This window comes from Piliocolobus tephrosceles, chromosome 12, assembly GCF_002776525.5.
Source record: "Piliocolobus tephrosceles isolate RC106 chromosome 12, ASM277652v3, whole genome shotgun sequence".
Taxonomy (NCBI): Eukaryota; Metazoa; Chordata; class Mammalia; order Primates; family Cercopithecidae; genus Piliocolobus; species Piliocolobus tephrosceles.
The window spans coordinates 67,337,481-67,350,709 of NC_045445.1; the positions used below are offsets into that span (position 1 = coordinate 67,337,481).

Sequence of the window (13,229 nt, forward strand, 5' to 3'; positions counted from 1 at the left end):
GGAAAGTCAATTATTTAAAAGAATAATAACCATCGTATTAAATTAGATTCATATTGGCTCTAGGTTCTATGTATAACAAATCTTGCTATGCAATTAATGAAGGCATTTCTCAATCAAATTATAGTACACTTGACTACACATGCACCTATAGTCAAGCATACCATGCATTTTCATAGCATGCACTGCATTGTTACTTACAAATTTTTTAAATGCTCAAAATTTCTCATTAAAGGAATTCCAAGTTGTTTTGCATTTTAATCTTCCCTAAGAAGAGGCCCATCCTTAACTCCCTCATTAGTTGTGCTGCCTGGGGTGCTTTGCAGTAATGCCCATGCCTAATGCAGTGAATAGAAACATATAAGTAAGTATGTCTTTAGTGCTTCACATCGTGATGATAGGGAAAAAAACCTGAGGTACATGATGTGTTACTTTATGGTTGTTTTAGCATGGAAAGGGTGAAGATCAATGTTTGGTGCAACAATGCTTCAAACTTTTTCGACTCAACTTAGTATTACCATTGTCTCCATATAAGATCTGAAATGAGGTGGCCTACTATGTATTATATGTCTCTTTATATTCATATCAAGAAATGTTGAATTAAAGGTATTGGCTAAAAAAGAGAAAGAGTCAGTAATAAGGTTACAGTTCCTTTCCACACATGTGAAACTCCAAGACACCCATAGATCAATTTACTCATATAAAGATTAGCTGATTTAATAAGAAAGATAACTGTATGGTTTATTTTTCAAACAAGAACACTTTAGATAGTGATAAAACACTAAACTAGATAGGGCATCAAAACAGACATAAACCAAAAATATCTCAGGAAAATAAATCACCCTAGGTATAAAACATGAGATTCTCCTAAAATTAAATTGACAGAGAACCAAGAAACACTTAGAACCACACTTGTATACATTGAAAGGTTCAAAGTTCCACAACCTGGGGAAAGCACACTCAGATCAAATTTTCTACTAACTGCTTATCTAAGCCAGTTTTACAAGATTAAGAAATGATAAACAGACTGGATTTAAGTCATCAGAAAGGAAGTTGCATAGTGAGGTGAAAAGAAAATATCAACACAGAATACAAGTTACTGATTCTGATACAGAAAGAACATATTTAGAATTGCCTGTTTAAAAGGCTTGGAATCTAATATCATAACTTTCTAATGTAACTCATAACAAGGAAAAGAAGTTTTAACGTAGTTAGATGCAAAATATCAACGGAAACTCTCTCTGGTGACATTTAGCAATGCTAGGAACCCTCAAGAGATGGAGATGCCACTCTTACATCTTGTTGTAAAATTGTTCATTAACTCAATTGAGAATTTTTAAACAATTTCTTAAGTTAGTCACAGAGTGACAGTCAAGACCACGGGACAAAAAGCTGTGAACATAACTCAGAGTCAGCAGTATTCTGTATGAGTCAGGTATGCTGTAACATTCAAGGATGCCTTCAAATGCTAATGGTTTCAAGCTGCTCTGAACTCCAGCAGCAATCAAAAATAATCTGTCATGGGACCAAGGGCTATGAACATCATGTCATAGGCACTCTGCTATTAGATTTATTGGAGGATAAAGCATGCCATTTATGCATCAACTCACAGGAGAAAAAAGCAATTCCTATGAAGTTAATCTAATAATAGACTGAAAAGCAATGATTACCGTTTCATGCACACTAGATATTTGTAGCAGTGGTTGGCCTAATTTTGCAGGCCTCGCTTGTCAGGGCTTTGAGATTAACAAGTGTTCAGCTCAAAATCTATTGGGAAACATCAATAAATGATTTAATGAGGAACAAATCTTTCATTTCTTGCCACTGAAAGGAGACTGAAACCATATTCCCCCTTTGCACCCTTCACTTTTTAAATGCTTGTTGAAACAGTCATATATTCCACGTAAAACAACCTTTAGGAATTACGTTTATCAGGTACACAACAATTAGGCCATTTATTTCCACATGGTGCTCAACAGTTTCCACAGCAATGGTTTAATTTTTAGTCAGTCTTCAAGCTGTAGAACCCAAACAGTTGATGAAAGTATTCACCATGGAACTTCGCATAGGGCACTTTCTTTTTGTAACTGGTAAAGAGAAAGCAAACAGCATTACCCACAGACTGTCTTTTACCTATAAAAATCTCTGGGTGCAGAATGTTTTCCTCTAGGAAGGCCAAAGACATCAGACTGTCACAACCTGAGAATAGCACAGGGACCTCACAACATGGCCCTAGTATGAAGAAAAGTAAAGGACTTTTGTGTCCTTGTGATTCAATAGAGTTTTCACTGCTAAGTTAAACTGTGAAAATTGACCAATTATGCAACAGAATACTTTATTACATCTATCTAATAGTTTACTCCTAAAAGCTGTTATTCTACACTTAAAATATTCAAACATTTCTGCCACCTTGCCATGAAATAAAAACCCAAACATACTAATTTCAAATAAATTTTTTCATAAATAAAATTCAATTCTCTCCTATAAGATACTGCAAAATTCAAAAATGTAAAACAAAATTATTCAAAATTATCCTCTCTATTCTTTCTTTATTGGCTTGAATACTTTTCATATGCTTCACTTTAAGTTCAAAAATATCAAAATGCATCTTTCATTACGATTTTCTTCATCTCACCAAGAATTATGCAACACTCAAATTCTATCTCACTGGTGTGTAACATTTTGCATTCGTAAGTGACATCCATTAGATTCCAAGGGCTACAATTATCAATACAAAGATTACTACAATTATCTTTACAGATACACACATTTATGAGCCAAGAAAATAAGCTTCATATTTTATTGATAAATAACAGTTTTCAAAGAAACTGATGATTGAGAACTATTTACATTATGAGTATAAATCTAGCCATTTATTAAATCTAAGTATTGATTGACTAATAATAATTTTTAGTTAATGTATTCCTTGGCTGCAAAAAAACTGTTTATAGAAATTAAATTGAGAAGTGAAAACTAAAATGAATCAAACACAATTGATTTTTTCTAAATACATTTTACTATCTAAATATTCTTAAAAATTCACCACTAAGGTCAGATGTGGACTTAATAAAATGTGTTAATTTTGACTACATTTTCACTATACTTTCAATGATTTTCTAGGTTCAAAAAGTCTTCAGAACCTCAAAACTGTTATAAAGAAAAATATCATTTATTCAGAGAAAGGCAAAAATAAAAATTTAATTTAAAAAAGATAAACAGTATTTGTAACTTATACCTGAAAGAATATAAAAGAAAAAAAGGCTTTCTCTCCTGATTCTTGTTATCAGAAATAATTATACATTTAAAATAAGATTTTAAATATTCCATGTTTCTCTTACATGTTACTAGAATTCTATGAATCTATAATTAAAAATTGTGCCAAACTGTATTAAACATGCCAAAGACTATTTCATGATAACAGCCTTATAGATCTAAACTGTGCTACCTTAAGGGATAATACCATCATTATTATTTTTTAAACATGTATCATATTATTTGAATACCAAGAGTTCATACATGTATATCTCAAAATACACAAATATGTCTTATCGAACAAAATATGTAGAACATGAGATTTCTCCCCAGTCATCAACCTAAAGAAATGCATGTGTGTGACATCTAACATGTGACCTATAATATCCGACATTATAGCTCATCCACTTCTGCAAATACAATCTAGTATTGTTAAATGAATATTTGTAGGCAGAAAACCCTCAACAATTCAACTGCCATTTCCCTCCCCCAAGATTTAAAGGGCATTCTCTAATAGGAGAACAAATCTTCACAGAATCTGTTAGGTCACTTAAAAAAATGCTCCCTGTCATGGAAATATAAGCAAATATTTGCTATTCTTTAAAACATTGGTCTCAAGTTCAGGTTTTTGATTGCTCCAAAATAGTACGCTTTCCTCTTATATATACGGAATAAGCAGAAGTGGACAGAAAACTACATGTTATACAAATTATTTGTTAAATATTTTGAGATGGTTGGTATAAATGCTTTATCCCATTCAAATGACAAATAAAGCAGTTGATAGACATATAAAAACTCTAATTCACACCTTAAGTTTCCACACACATGCACACAAGATGCTGTCTTTTGGTATTCTCTAACTTAAGGAAAATGGGTTTCATGTGTCAGTAGTATTCATGAATAAATACTCGCCAGCTTGTTAATGACAATGATAACAATGACTGTTAATAAGCATAAAATTTGATCTAGAAATTCAAAAGTATATAAGGAACTGCATGGAGATTTGTTTCAGAGACGGATAAGAGGAACTATGTGACTAAGCAACAGTAAATTATTTCTCACTTAAGAATCTGCATTTAACTAATTTCCCATTTTCTGAAGCTTAAATGTCTGCAATTCTATTAAGAAAAAATTAGTAGAAGTAAAATTTCATTACATCTCATCTTATTTAATCTTTTATTTCCTATTGTACCTCATTTTAAAATCACAAGCATTGCCTTGCATCTCCCAGCAATATGGATCATAAAAAATTTTGAATGTTTCCTAAATGAATTGGAAATATACAATATTTTAACACTACTAGATCAGAAAGTTGCGTATCTAAACCTGCCCAAGCACATGAGCTAATTCACATCCACTAAGTGGATTAGCTGAAATAAGCATAATAAATGAAAGAGAATAAAATAAAAAACAATTTCACACTAAGTGAAGGTTTGACTTATAGGAAGTGGCAGTTCTGATGGCCCAAGGCACAGAATTAGTTTTGCCACTCAATAATTTGACTGATTCACTCGAGTGGCCAGAAGAGGACATTTTCTGCCTGATTTCAGTGTAATCAAGTCACCTGCTCAGCAATTGCTGGGGCCAAGACAATTGCACTCCACTGAGCACAGAGTGTGTGCAGGGAGTAACAAGAACAGCAGCTTTCTGCATTTATGTGAACTACTGAGCATTAACGACAGTCAGAATTAACTCTTCCTAATACGGTATTATGCTTTCCTTTCCATATTAAATGCAACGTGAAATGGAGCTAGCCATCTTACATCCTCAAGTTACCGCCCTTCCCAATCAGCGCTAATGGTATGTTCTCTTCCTTTCCTAGTAGATTTTCAAATACGTGTTGAAAATCAACCACAAATGAACAAAAGAAAACACTTTAAGTGACACTCTGAATCACAATTGAATCATTTCTATAATGTGTTTCACTATAGGCAGCTGTGGGGTGTGTGTGTGTGTGTGTGTTTGTGTGTGTGTGTGTGTTCTGCAGCACGTTGGGTTTCATTTTCTCTAAAAGGTGACTGAAATGGCATCACATCAACATAATGCAAAATAACAAATCCAGTGACAAAGTCAAAATGATCTTCAGTAGGAAAATAACAAAGAATTATAAATCCAAACCTTTACTAATAAAAAGTGATCTTTGCAAAATTTATTTCTCTCTGTTACAAATACATAATAGATAGTCCCACTGGCCAATAATTTTTTTTATTTTTATCTAAGGAAGCTCCCTTGGTTTCATTTAATTGCCATGCACATTGGAGGTATTCAATGAAGTTTTACTGAACCCATCTATTGTGTTTCCACAAGACCTATTTATTTTATATAATGGGGATTCTCTCTGACATATCAAAGGGGCTTCAGACAAAACAACTGGATTGGGGCATTGGAGGATTTTGTGTTGTTCTCAGTCTTACACTAAAAACAGGGGTATCTAATGCACAGGTGCATGGCCTGAATTTGTCTACACGTTACTGGTATAGTGGGTCCAGATAAAAGGGATTAGAAAGTGAAGATGACACAACCAGGGCAAGGGAGGACAGGATCAAGTCTTATAGTGCTAGTCATTTAAAAAAGTGAAAATGGGCGCAGTTCAGAAGGCTTATAACCTGCAAAAAAGTAGGTAAGTAGACATTTTCCAACAGTGGTTCAGAGTCATCTGCCCCATGATCCAGTTTGAAAGGGAGGTGTTGGCTGGGCACAGTGGCTCATGCCTGAAATTCCAGCACTTTGGGAGGCCAAGGCCAGCAGATCACAAGGTTAGGTGATCGAGACCATCCTGGCCAACATGGTGAAACCCCCCCTTCTCTACTAAAAATATAAAAAATTAGCCGGGTTGGTAGCATGCACCTGTAATCCCAGCTACTTGGGAGACTGAGGTAGGAGAATCACTTGAACCCTGGAGGCTGAGGTTGCAGTGAGCTGAGATCGCACCACTGAGTGCAGGCTGAGACTGCACTCCAGCCTGGGCGACAGTGGGTGACAGAGCGAGACTCTGTCTAAAAAAACAAGCAAACAAAAAGAAATCAAAAGAAGAAGAAGAAAGGGAGGTGTTGGGGAGTTCTCAAATACAAGATCAGCTCATGAAGCTAAGCACTGAACATCCACTACCTTAGGTTAAATCCATCTGCTGCTGGAATGTTGAAAACAGTTTATTTCAAAAGCACAGCCAATCAATCTGCACATGAATTATTCCCACATTAATTGACCATTCAAGGAAAAAAAACCTGCTGCAAAAACTGGAAAACAAAATATATTATTAAATTCCATGTAAATTGCCATTACTTCAGCCAATGTTTTATTTCATATTCTGTGAAACAATTCACCCATATTTTTCATAGGAATAATTAGGTCAACAATCTTGTAAACCATCTATAGTAATAAAAAAAAACGTGATCTTGCCTAATTTAATAACAAAGTATAAGGTTTCAGCTGAAAGACATGCTTTTTAGCCTGATGGAGTTCCCTTTGTAGGTAACAAGCCCCTTCTCTCTAGCTGATTTTAACATGTTTTCTTTCATGTTTACTTTGGATAATCTGATGATTATGTGTCTTAGGGATTGTTGTCTGGTACAGTATTTTGCAGGGGTTCTCTCAATTTCCTGAATTTGAATGTTGGCCTCTGTAACGAGATTGGGGAGATTTTCATACACAATATCCTGAATTATGTTTCCCAGTTGCTTTCTCTCCCTGTCTTGGAATGCCAATGAGTCATACATTTGGTCTCTTTACATCATCTCATATTTCTTGGAGATTTTGTTCATTCTTCCTTAAAGTTTTTTCTTTATTATTGTCTGAATGAGCTATTTCAGAGAACCATTCTTTGAGCTCTGAGAGTATTTCCTTAGCTTGGTCAATTCTGCTAAAACTTGCCATTGTATTCTGACATTCTTGAGGAATTTTTCAGCTCTGTCAAATCAGTTTGGTTCTTTGAATGGCCATTTCATCTTTCATTTCCTGTATCATTTTATTATATTTCTTAGAATCCTTGTATGGGTTTCAAGTTTCTCCTGTATCTCTATGATTTTCATTCCTATCCATATTCTGAATTCTATGTTTAGCATTTCAGCCATTTCAGCATGGTTTAGAACCGTTGCTGGGGAACTAGTGCAGTCATCTGGAGGTGAGAAGACATTCTGTCTTTTTGACTTGTGACAGTTCTTGTGCTGTTTCTTTCTCATCTATGAGGGCTAATGTTCCTCCAATCCTTGAAGTTGCTATCCTTTGGATGGCTTTTATATTTTTGCATTTATCTTCTTTGATGCCCTTGGGGGTTTGATTCTGGTATAATGTGGGTTCGATCGACTAGTATCATTTCCCTTCCCTAGGAGTCAGTGGGGGGCAGGAACAAGTCCATGTGTACAGTAGTCCCATGCTGGGTTCCCATCTCCCTCTCTCTTCAGCCCTGCCTCTGTGTACTCACTCTTTCCACTCTCAATGCCTTCTGTCTAAAGATCTACTCTGAGTGCACCAGTCTTAAAGTCTCTGTATCTCCATGACAGATGTTTCTCTTGGCTTCTTCTAGTCAACCTTCTTCTAGGCTTTCAGATCTCTGTTCAAATGTCCTTTCCTTAGAGAAGGACCCCCCTGACCCTCCAAACTAGGTCAGGTGCACATCAAATGGACTTAGTACCAAAGAGTATGATTATTTTCAGTCAGCTTCAGAGTATTGTGGTCTCTGGCCAACTCTTTGAGGGCCACAGACACTAGTGTAAGAGATGTCCACAGCCTGGCACTGCATCACGAATCTTGTAATGTCTGAGAAGCTGGGTTTCTGCTCCATCTCAGTGATCACTAGGCCCATATGCACAGACAGCTTCTCCAGGGAATGTGAATTCTGTATTATCTGTGTTACTGAGTGGAAGGGTAATTTTAATGTCAAGATAAATCTGATACCTTGTGTCTTAATCTTTTTTGTGTTGCTATAACAGAATATTTGAGTTGGGATAATTTATAAAGAAAACAGGTTTATTTAGCTTATGGTTCTGCAGGCCAGGGTGTTCAAGGGGTATGACACAGGCATCTACTCTGCTTCCAAAAAGGGTTTTTGTGCTGCATTTCAACATGGCAGGAGATCAAAGGTGAAACAGACTCATGCAAAAAGGGCACCCCAAAGGTAGCCCTGCCATTACAACAACCATTGTTGCAAAAACTAATCTATTCCCACAAGAACTAATTTGGTTTCATAAGAGCTAGAATTATTTCATTCATTACCATGGGAAGGGCACCAATTCATTCTTGAGAGATCACCCTCATGGCCCAAATACCTCCCAGTAATCCCCACCTCCCAACACCACCACATTGGGAATAAAATTTTAACATGAGTTATGGTGGGGACAAACCATATTCCAACAATAGCACTTTATTCATGTTCCAGGGAATTTCTCTTTCTTTTTCTATCCCTAACTGTCTGGTGGAGAAGCAAATATGCAGAGAAATGGATAAAGAACAGACCATACAAGGGAAGAGAAAGCGACAGAATATCCTACATCTTTACATTACTGTCTCTGTAAGAAAAAAATAAATAGTTTAAAATGAAACAATGGGGCAGGTATTCGATGGAGATAGGGATGTTGTTCTAAGTGTAATACTTCAAAATTCTTCCGATATCAATTATCTACTAATCCTCAAAAATGTCTCTTTTTTAACCACTCAGGGGTTAAGAGTACAAGCTCTGGAGTTAGACCTCCTTGGATGAAATCTCATGACCAACATTTATGGCAGATATCTTCCTCCTCACACACACACACACACACACAAACACTCCTGTGACATGATTTCTTCATCTATAAAATCAGAGTAATAAGAGTACCTATCTTCTATAGTTGTTGTTAAGATCAAATAAGATAATGTATACTATCTAGAATATAGTCTGTTTAGTAAATGTTATCTGCTTTTTCCTCCTAAATATAATCTCAAATGAATTTAATATTATTGATTTGTTTGTGCTAATTTTTTATAATAATTCTTACACTAAAATCTGATATGTTTTTCTTTCATTTATCAACCTAAGGTGTTAACCCAGTGAGACCTGGGCTATCTTTTCATAAAGAAAAAACTATTTAATAGGAATCAAATTTTACCTTTTTTTGAGTCTGCCCTATGTAATAACTTATATTTATATAAATATGTATATATTCCAGGTTAACAAAAGCATATTCAGTGCCTATTAAAGGAAATATACTGTGATAGATAAGGGGGGAAGGGGTGAGAGAAAATAAAATACTGACATGGATCACAACGAGCCTATAAATTGGAATTAAGGGGAAAGCAATTATTATTTTCTGGAGATGTAAAGAAGCATTTATTACAGAGGCCAAAACTGTGTGCTAAGGAGCACATATTCTCAAACCATTAAGTAACAATTCTATATTCTCCCATATCTTAAAATATATCTAATATATTATATATTATATCTTAATATATATATAATACATTATATCAATATAATAGAAATGAGAACCTGATATATCTTCAGTGTAACATTGATTTCAAAGCAAGAAAGGAAATCTGCTTTGCACACCAATGTGTTTCTGATTTATATGTTTAACATAACACCATAATCATTATATTAGCACCCACATTTTTGTAATACATAGGTTTTTCACAGGTAAGCATTTGGTAATGAATATTTCTGTCCCTCAACTCATAAGAACTAAAGAGTGAGAAATGATATTCATTACTAGATGGAAACTCTGTTTAGTTATAACATTTCTGAATGCCAACCAAGCACACCATTAGCATTCATAAACATATGGACTATTACTTCTCTAGCATGGTAGTTTACGTTAATTTATTATATTTTTTATGTAGTGAAGACTCACATCCTTTTCACAACCTGTCTGAGTAGCAACAAATTATGGCAATCATAGCACTAAAAATTACAACATAAAACAAATATTTGTCTAATTTGAAGTTTGTAATTTTGACACTAAGTGTACCAGCTGCGCTCTACAAAAAACAAACAAATAAATAAATAATTCTTCCTGTGCTCCAACTGAAGAACAGCTATAAGTTCAGCAATTTAATGTCCAGATCAGCAATCACAATTTGGGTATTCACCAGACAATATAACTCTAGCGAATGTACCAGCAGAAGAGATCAAAACATACATTGTCTTTCTTCATACTTGACAATAACTCTGCTGATTGGGCTACTTTCCTTTGTACACAAATGTGGTTGAAAAGATGGATCTGAATGTGAGATGTGTTGCATATTTTTTTTGACATGATGGTTGTAGTGCCTGTCTGCAGATTCACATTTAATGTCTTGTTTCTATGTTTGTGATATTCCTGGTATTTCATTTCAAATAGTAGTCCCACTGTAGACTGAAGAATATCCACATGACTGCCTGCTCCTGATTTTCCTCAAATACAGAAAAAGGTTAATTGGGAGTTATTAAGCACTATCTGATAATCAGCAGACAGAAACCACTCAGTAGCAGAAAAATGATGAATCAAACACATTCTCTATAATTCTCAGAGAAAAATCAAATAATATTACATTCAAACATAGATGTTCAAAGATATATTGAGTTTACTGTAGCTAAACAAAACATTATTTTGAATCTTTAGTTTGAGAAAATTAGGCTGCTTTATAACCATAATTTTGCAATCATTCACATTTTAATTAATTATTCACACTGATTTTTAAACCTCCTAAGTCAAGTTGTAGACAGAGAACCCCTTTCGAATGCATCAGTTGTAACACAGAATCTTCATGCCATGACTACATAATTTTAAGTCAGATTTCTCTAATAATAATAGTAATAGTGGACCATTATTGAATACTTACTATGCCAGACACCATGCTAAGTTGTTTACATTCATAATCTCATTTAATGTTTATAACAAATTTATGAGGCTGACACTTATTATCTTCATTTTACAGATGAAAAAATTCAGTCACAGAAAGGAGAAAGTAATGGACTCAGAGTCATGTAGACTGTTGTATAACATTCATTTTGTGCCTCATATTTAAATGTGTTCACTCATTTCTCAATACAGCAGTCTTTCATCACCACTTTTTTAAGATCTCAAAAGTGCTTTGCACACTTCAAAGAGAAATTATCATAAGCAACAACAAAATAAACAATTTTAAGTTATTATGCAATGAAAATGGGAAGTTAATACCCTATGATGTTCTTTCTGGACCTGTACTCATAATAAAACACACTGCAATTAAGGCCCACAAATTTCTTCTGCAAAGTATCTGTATTAGTCTATTTTTACACTGCTATAAAGATACTACATGAGATTGGATAATTTAAAAAGAAAAGAGGTTTAATTTACTCACAATTCCACATGGATGAGGAGGCCTCAGGAAACTTACAATCACAGCAGAAAGTGAAAGGGAACCAAGGCATGTCTTCACAAGGCGGCAGGAGAGAGGGAGTGAAGGGGAAACTGCCAAGCACTTTAAAACCATCAGATCCCATGAGAATTCATTCACTATTACAAGAAGAGCAAGGGGGAAACCACCCCCATGATCTAATCACCTCCAACAGGGTCCCTCCCTCAAAACATAGGGATTACAATTTGAGATGAGATTTGGGCGGGGACACGGAGCCAAACAATATTAGTATCTCATCAGCTTTTTCATTTTGCACTCATTATACTCTCAGAGATGTGTGCTACATCTTTCTATGGTAAACTCATTTGACTCCCTACACCTATAGATATTTCTACCTCATGATTATTTCTTTGGTTTCAAGCTTTCAAAGTTTCTCATGGAGTCCTCTTTTTCATATCCAGAGATACTTAAATAAAATTATCTCATAACTCTTTACTTATTGGGACACTCTCTGCAACAGTTTGAATATGTCTCTCAAAAAGCATGTGATCAAAATGTAATCCCCAAAGCAACAGTCTTCGGAAGTCAGGCCTAAGGGGAGGTGTTTGGGTCATGAGAGCTCCACCCACATGAATCAAAAAATACTGATTATAAAAAGAACTTGAGGCTACAAGTTTGCTCTCTTGCCCTCTCTTGCTATCTTGCCTTTTGCCACCTGATGATTCTGCAAGAAGGCCTTCACAGTTGCCAGCCCCTTGATCTTGGACTTCCAAGCCTGCAGAATTCTGAGCTAATGAATTTCTGTTCATCATAAATTACCAAGTCTGTGATATTCTGATATAGAAGTAAAAACGAACTAAGATAGAAAATTATTGCTGAGAAGTGGGGTTATTGTTAATAACAAGTATCTGAAAATGTAAAAGAAGATTTGGAACTGGGTAATTAGTAGACACTGGAATAATTTGGAGGAGAAGGGAAGAAAAAGCCTAGACTGCCATAAATAGAGTGCTAAGGAAAATTTTGGTGAGGGCTCAAAAGAAAAGGATTGTAAAAAATTATGAAACTTCTAGAGATTATTTAAGTGGTGATTATCAGGATGGTGAGAGAAATATGGATGGTAAAGAACATTCTGATGAGATCTCAGAAGGAAATGAGGAACAAGATATTAGAAAATAGAGTAAATACCATGTCACGTGCATCCGTGTGAAGAGACCACCAAACAGGCTTTGTGTGAGCAATAAAGCTTTTTAATCACGTGGGTGCAGATGGGCTGAGTCCAAAAAGAGAGTCAGCTAAGGGAGATAGGGGTAGGGCCGTTTTATAGGATTTGGGTAGGTCGTGGAAAATTACAGTCAAAGGGAGTTGTTCTTTGGCGGGCAGGGGCGGGGTTCACAAGGTGCTCAGTGGGGGAGCTTCTGAGCCAGGAGAAGGAAGTTCACAAGGTAATGTCATCAGTTAAGGCAGGAACCAGCCATTTTCACTTCCTTTGTGATTCTTCAGTTGTTTCAGGGCATTTGGATGTATACCTGCAGGCTTGGGCTCAGAGGCCTGACAGACCATCCTTGTTATAAAATGGCAAAGAATGTGGCCAAATTGTATCCATGCCAAAAGACTTTGTGGAAGGTAAAATTTAAGAGCAATGAACTAGAATATCTGGTGAAAAAAATAACTAAGAAGCAAAGCATTCAGGT

At 35.3% G+C, this 13,229-nt stretch overlaps 1 protein-coding gene across 2 annotated transcripts in view; it reads right to left on the reverse strand.

Annotated features, from left to right (window-relative positions):
- The window catches only part of DACH2 (dachshund family transcription factor 2), a 714,928-nt gene that overhangs the window by 290,898 nt on the left and 410,801 nt on the right, over positions 1–13,229 (reverse strand). The window lies entirely within an intron of this gene.